Source organism: Manis pentadactyla, chromosome 19, assembly GCF_030020395.1.
Source record: "Manis pentadactyla isolate mManPen7 chromosome 19, mManPen7.hap1, whole genome shotgun sequence".
Taxonomy (NCBI): Eukaryota; Metazoa; Chordata; class Mammalia; order Pholidota; family Manidae; genus Manis; species Manis pentadactyla.
The window spans coordinates 7674594-7680593 of record NC_080037.1 but is presented as its reverse complement, the minus strand read 5'-3'; the positions used below and the strand labels follow the sequence as shown (position 1 = coordinate 7680593).

The following is a 6000-nucleotide window of genomic DNA, read 5'->3' as shown; positions in this document are numbered from 1 at the left end:
TAAAGGAAGTGGAGGGCTGAGCAGCAGCATGAGTCCCCTATGCATTCCCATTTCTCCCTCTGCTGAGAGCTCATCCCTAACCACCCGCTGGAATGGTGATTCCCAGGCACACTTCCAGGATGGGCTGTGGGGCATAGACGTCTTCGCGCCGTGAGCTGAGTCCTCGGTCTGCTTGGCCCCAAAGACTCACCCTCTCGCCCAGTTCTGCGTTCCTCCTTCGCCACTCTCCCACCTCCTCCCATCTGTCACGTCCCTTACGCCTCCGCCAGCAGCGCATCCTCTTGTCCCGCCACCTCATGGCTGCCTCTGTTCTCCTGAAAGTGACTAGTGACAGAAAAGCACCCAAGCACATTGCCCCCGTGCCCGCCGCCTCCCCCTCTGGGCTTAGATCCTGAGGATCAGGAGCTGATCTGAGAGTCAGGCCTGCTAAAGATGCTTGTTCTCACTCTCCAAGTCTCCTGGCGTCCCCCCTTCACTCTCTGTGGCTGCGTCGCCTGGCCACACCTGATCTCTCTCTTTTCCTGGTCAGAGGGCACAATCAGGGATCACAGGGGGGCACGCCGGAGGACTGGGAGAGGGCGTCACAGGGGGCACACTGCTTAGCCCCTGTTATGGGCTGGACTATGTCCCCCCCACCCCGCCATGCCTACTCATAGGTTGAAGTCTTAACCCCCAGGACCTCAGAATTGGACTGTATTTGGAGACAGGGTCTATAAAGAGGCAGTGGAATGAAAATGCGGTCTTAGGGTGGGCCCTACCCCCTACCCTGACCCAGTGCCGTCGGTGGTGTCCTCACAAGAAGAGGAGATGAGCCACACACACGGGGGGGAGGCCCTGTGAGGGCACAGCGAGGCGGCGGCCACCTCCACGCCGGGCAGGGAGGCCTCAGGAGGCACCAAACTTCATCCCGGACTTCTAGGCCCGGAATCGTGAGCGTCGCTGCCCACTGGCCAGGCCCTGTCCGTGGGATCTGCTAGGGCAGCGGGAGCTGACTGAGGCATCCACCAAGCTGACGGTGGGCTCAAGAGGAGCGGAGGCTCCTGGCCCCAACCGAGGACGTGGAGGGCAGCAAGCACGCTCAGGGGACAGCACGTAAGCCCTCCCAGGAGGCGGGCAGAGAGCAGCGTGCCCAGGCCAGGGTGCCGAGGTCAGCCGCTGCTCCATGTCCTCCCGTCCCCCTGGCACTGCCAGCTCGGACCGCGCTGTTCCCCCATCCCTGCGCTGGCCAGGCGGGTGCATTTGGGTCTCCTTTCAGGAGAACCTGCCGCAGGGAGCCCGGTGGGCCGACAGCGTCCGGCTGGGGCGCCTCTGGCTGTGCCAGGGGTTCACGCTGAGGCCACGCCCCACGGCGGCTCCCCGCCAGCCCCTGAGCACAGCCGGGCGTTGGTGCCCCGCCAGCCTGGCTCGGCTTTCTCAGCGGCACCGCGGCCCGAGGTGTCACACCTGCGTGGCGGCCTGACGGCCCCCCTCTCGCACCCCTGCTCTTCCCCGGGTGCGTCACAGGCGGGGGCGTCCCCAGGGCTCCCTCACGTGTTCGCTTCTCTCTTGGTTTCCACTTCTCCTTGCCCATCTCCTTGCCCAGGCCTCCCTTCCTCCCACCCACCCATCTTCCACGCTGCCAGGGTTCCCATTCTTCTCAAGTGCGAATCTTGTCACACGCTCTGCTCTCATTCTTCCCGAGTTGCCCGGTTACTTAGGAGATAAAATTGGAAGACATAAAATTCTCTCCAGACTCAGCCTGCGCCTGGCTGTCCGCCCCCGACACCAGCCCGCTCCTCGGCCACGTGGGACCGCCTGCACTTTTCTCGGCTCAGGTGCTATTTCACCTCAAGGCCTTCAGCCAAGAAATTTCTTCTTCCTGGAACATTCTTCTCCCTTCCCCAGCAAGTCCCCCCACACGCACACTTCTCCCAATGATCTTTAAATTCCTATTAAGACACACTTCAAATATCCCCTTCTCTATAAAGTAACGGTTACTGACATCTCATGGCGTTTATCAAACTGTCCTGCGGTCTTTGTCTCCGGGAGAAATCTATGAAGCGGGAATCAAGTCTGTATCCTCAGCATTAGCACAGAACCTGGCACATAGTAGGTGCCCCAACTTGAGCATATCCACATGTGCGCACACACACTGAACGTAACGCCATGTGAGTGCCCACTCCATCCCGGTGTCTCGTGCGGGCAGCGGCACGCCGGCCAGGCTCCCCGCCCCCCACCTGCCCTCCCGCCCAGCGTCTGCCTCCCGGCGCCACGATGGGTCTGGGCTTCCTCCTCCTTCGGGTGGAGGGAGGCGCAGACGGCGGGGGGGCTCTCTGGGGCGCTGGGGGCTGAAGCACCACAGTCGCTGATGGCGTGCGGACGGGAGAGCGTCCCCTCCCGAGGCGGGGAGTCCTCAGGTGGCCAAGAAAAGCAAGAGCTCAGATGGGCCCACGGAGAGGTTTCCTGGCCAGCTTTTTCTCCTGCGTAAGTTAACGCAAGTCGGTTTCTATTACTTGCAACTAAAGGAATTTAATCTATTCACTTGAAAGATCTTTGTTGGGAAGGAAATGCTTGAGAGGCTGAGCTGAGGCTGGAAGGCAGCGCCGGCTGGGACGCAGCAGAGCAGGGCGGGGGCAGGGCAGGTGGCCTTCCAGGGCCCTTCAAGGAGGACAGAGGGGCCCCCTCAGATCAGTGATCTCCTTCCTCCTCTCCCTGAAAATGGAAAGCAAAAAGCAGGAAGGAGGGCTCCTCACAAATCGCCAGCCACCTCTGAGGAAGAGACACGGGTGGATCCCACTGGTCACTACGGCAGTGAGTGACCTCGGCTGGGGACACAGGAGATACCTGGGGGAGCAAGGTCCTGCTCCTCTTGGCTGCAGCCGGGGCTTCAGAGTTAAGGGGGCAAAGGGGACCGTCTCTCCGAGGAGCAGGGTGAGCTAACTATGGATGGTGAGGGCAGGAAGTGGAAAATCTGTGTCTCAGCTCAGCGTTTTCCTTACGTGATTATGAAAACAAAGTCACCCTCTGTGTAGGCAGAATAATGTCCCTGCAAGTTGTCTGCACCCTAATCCTGGGACCTAAGAATGTTACATTACAGGGCAAGTGGGACGTCACATGTGTAATTAAATCAAGGATTTGCAATGGGGACGTTAGCTGGATGGGTCTGATGTAATCGCTAGAGTCCTTATAAAAGGGACTCGAAGTCGGCATTAGAGGGAGGCCAGGTGAAGACGGATGGGTGCAGAGGGAAGCAGAATCAGACAGAGGAGGCTCTACCAGTGGCTATTCAAAGACAGAAGACCAGGGCCTCAAACCAAGGGGTCCACCTGCATTCCTCAGTAGATAGCAACTGCCTCGCAGTATTGCTATGAGGATAAAGTGCTTTAATACATGTGAAAGCAGTCGTTCAATAAATACTCACTGTTACAATGATCCTTGGATCTTTTCGAATCCTACGGTAGTCACGAGCCACACCTGACTAGTGAACACCTGAAACGGGGAGAGTTTGGACCGAGGTAGGCCACAAGGGCACCCAAATTACAAATACTTACTACCCAAAAGAAAGGGTAAAATAGCTTCATAATTTTAATATTGATTACGTGTTGAAGTGATAGTACTGAACTTTGGATATATGGGATAAATAAATTCTTAAAATGAATTGATTTCACCTGCTGCCTTTTACCTTTGCATTACCTGTATATATAAAGTGGCTATTAGAACATCTGAGTTTCCGTGTGGGGCTCACATTGTATTTCTGCTGCACAGCGCTGAGCCTCTGAACCTTGCTGAAGGGAACAGTGCAGAGGCAAGCCCCCCTCCCCATTCAGGGACGGTGGTACCACCGGCTGACTTCCTTACAGCTGCCCCTGGCACTCACCTGCTCCTTCTTTTCTGTTTTCCTATAGTGCTAAGGGACGCTCCCAGGAACACTCTTACTTCTTCTTTTTTTTTAAATTAAAGTATCATTAATATACAATCTTATATTGGTTTCAAGTGTTCATCACAGTAGTTCAACAGTACCCATGACCAATTTATATTGTTATTTTAAATTACTGCGCCCTTTATCCCCTTCCCCCTCCTGCCCCTGTCCCCTCCTACCCCTCTTGGTAACCACTAGTCCCTTCTCAGTGTCTATGAGCCTAATGCTGTTTTGTTCCTTCTGTTTTGCTTTGTTCTTATATCCCACAAATAACTGAAATCATATGGTACTTGGCTTTCTTCCCCTGGCTTATTTCACTGAGCATAAAAGCCTCTAGCTCCATCCATGTTCTTGCAAATGACAGGATTTCTTTTCCTTTTATGGCTGAATAATATTCCACTGTGTATATGTACCACATCTTCTTTATCCATTCATCTGTTGATGGATACTTTGGTTGCTTCCATATCTTGATTATTGCAAATAGTGCAGTGATAAGCATAGGGGTGCATCTATCTTTTTGAATCAGAGATTTTGTTTTCTTCAGGTAAACTCCTAGGAGTGGAATTCCTGGGTCAAATGGTATTTTTATTTTTAGTTTTTGAGGAACCTCCATATTGCTTTCCACAGCAGTTGCACCAACTTGCATTTCCACCAACAGCGTAGGAGGGTTCCCCTTTCTCCACATCCTTGCGGGCATTCTTGACTGCTGGGTACAGCTAAGCCAAGAAAGTGCGCCTCTGACACAGTGCGGGTCCCTGCCCCAGGGCAGGAGGCAACTGCCACCTTCTCTCTGAGACATCCCGTGGGCTCGTGCACCACCTTCCCACGTGGTTCAGCAGGTGCCTGTGCTCTCCATGCCAGACTATCCTTTTAATCCCTGCCATCTGCTCCAAAGTGTTTGCACAGCAGTCTTCCCCAGTACCTGAAATTCCACCATTCAGGGGACTCTTGAACTGGAAATTTAACTCTGTAGAAATGGTATGAGGGGCTTATAGATGTCAAGCCTCAGGAGCCATCGGGAACTCATCTTGCTCTGCTTCCTTCTCTGGCCCTGCCCACCCATTGTAGCCCCAAGAGTGGTCTCAGACCAGAGAAATGCCCCCCAGCTCCCTTCTCTGATTTGCCCCTAAAGGCACACAGTCAGCCCCTACATGAAAGGCTCTCCTGCCAATCATTGCAGTGATATGACTAAGGACAACAAAACTAACTCTAAGCAAGCTGCAAGGACTCAGAATCTTACTTGGGTTTCATGTGTATCGCCTGTTATGGGGACTAAAACTGACTCCAGCCACATCCTTATTCCTGAGGGTGGAGCTCAGCACCCCACGCCTAATGGTGAAGGGCCTGCCAACTCCTCTCCCTGAGAAGCCCGTCCCCCACTGTGTGGGCCTGAAGAGGCCTCCAGACTGGGTGATATGCATTTCACCGGCTCTCTGCCCCCACCCCTGGACACTCCACACAACCCCCGTTAAAATCTGTGTTTCTAATTGAACACAAAATTAACATGGATTTGGCAAATCTGCTTCTAGGTTATACCCAAAAGAATTGAAAGCAGAGACTCAAATATTTGTACACCCAAGTTCATAGCATTTGAATAGCAATACTATTCACAATAGCCAAAAGGTGGAACCCACCCAAGTGTCCAGCAATGGATGGAGAGATAAACAAAATGTGGAATGGATAAACATATTGTGGAATATTATACAGCCTTTAAAAAGGAAGGAATTTCTGACACATGCTGTATCATGAATGAACTGGGAGGACGTTATGCTAAGCATATTAAGTCAGACACAGTAGGACAACTATTGTAGGTTCCACTCATATGTGGTACCCAGAGTAGTCAATTTCAGAGAGAAAGAAAGTAGATTAGAGGTTACCAGGGGATGGGGAGAGGGGGTAATAGGGATTTGCTGTTTAATAGGTACAGAGCTTGAGTTTGGGATGATGACGTTCTGGAGATGGATGTTGGTAATGGCTGCACGGCAGTGTGAATGTGCTGACTGCCATCGAACTGTACATTTAAAAATGGTTAAAATGGTAAACTTTGTGTTACAGATATTTCATCACAGATTTTTAAAGAAGTACCTCTAACTAAAAAAGAA

The 6000-nt window shown here is 52.9% G+C and overlaps 1 long non-coding RNA gene across 1 annotated transcript in view; it reads left to right on the top strand.

Moving 5' to 3' along the window:
- Window positions 1–2306: 2306 nt before the first annotated feature.
- The window catches only part of LOC130681699 (uncharacterized), a 36092-nt gene continuing 32398 nt past the window's right edge, over window positions 2307–6000 (top strand). Inside the window, exon 1 of the long non-coding RNA XR_008994949.1 lies at window positions 2307–2463. This is a non-coding gene — a long non-coding RNA (uncharacterized LOC130681699). The remainder of the gene's footprint in view (window positions 2464–6000) is intronic.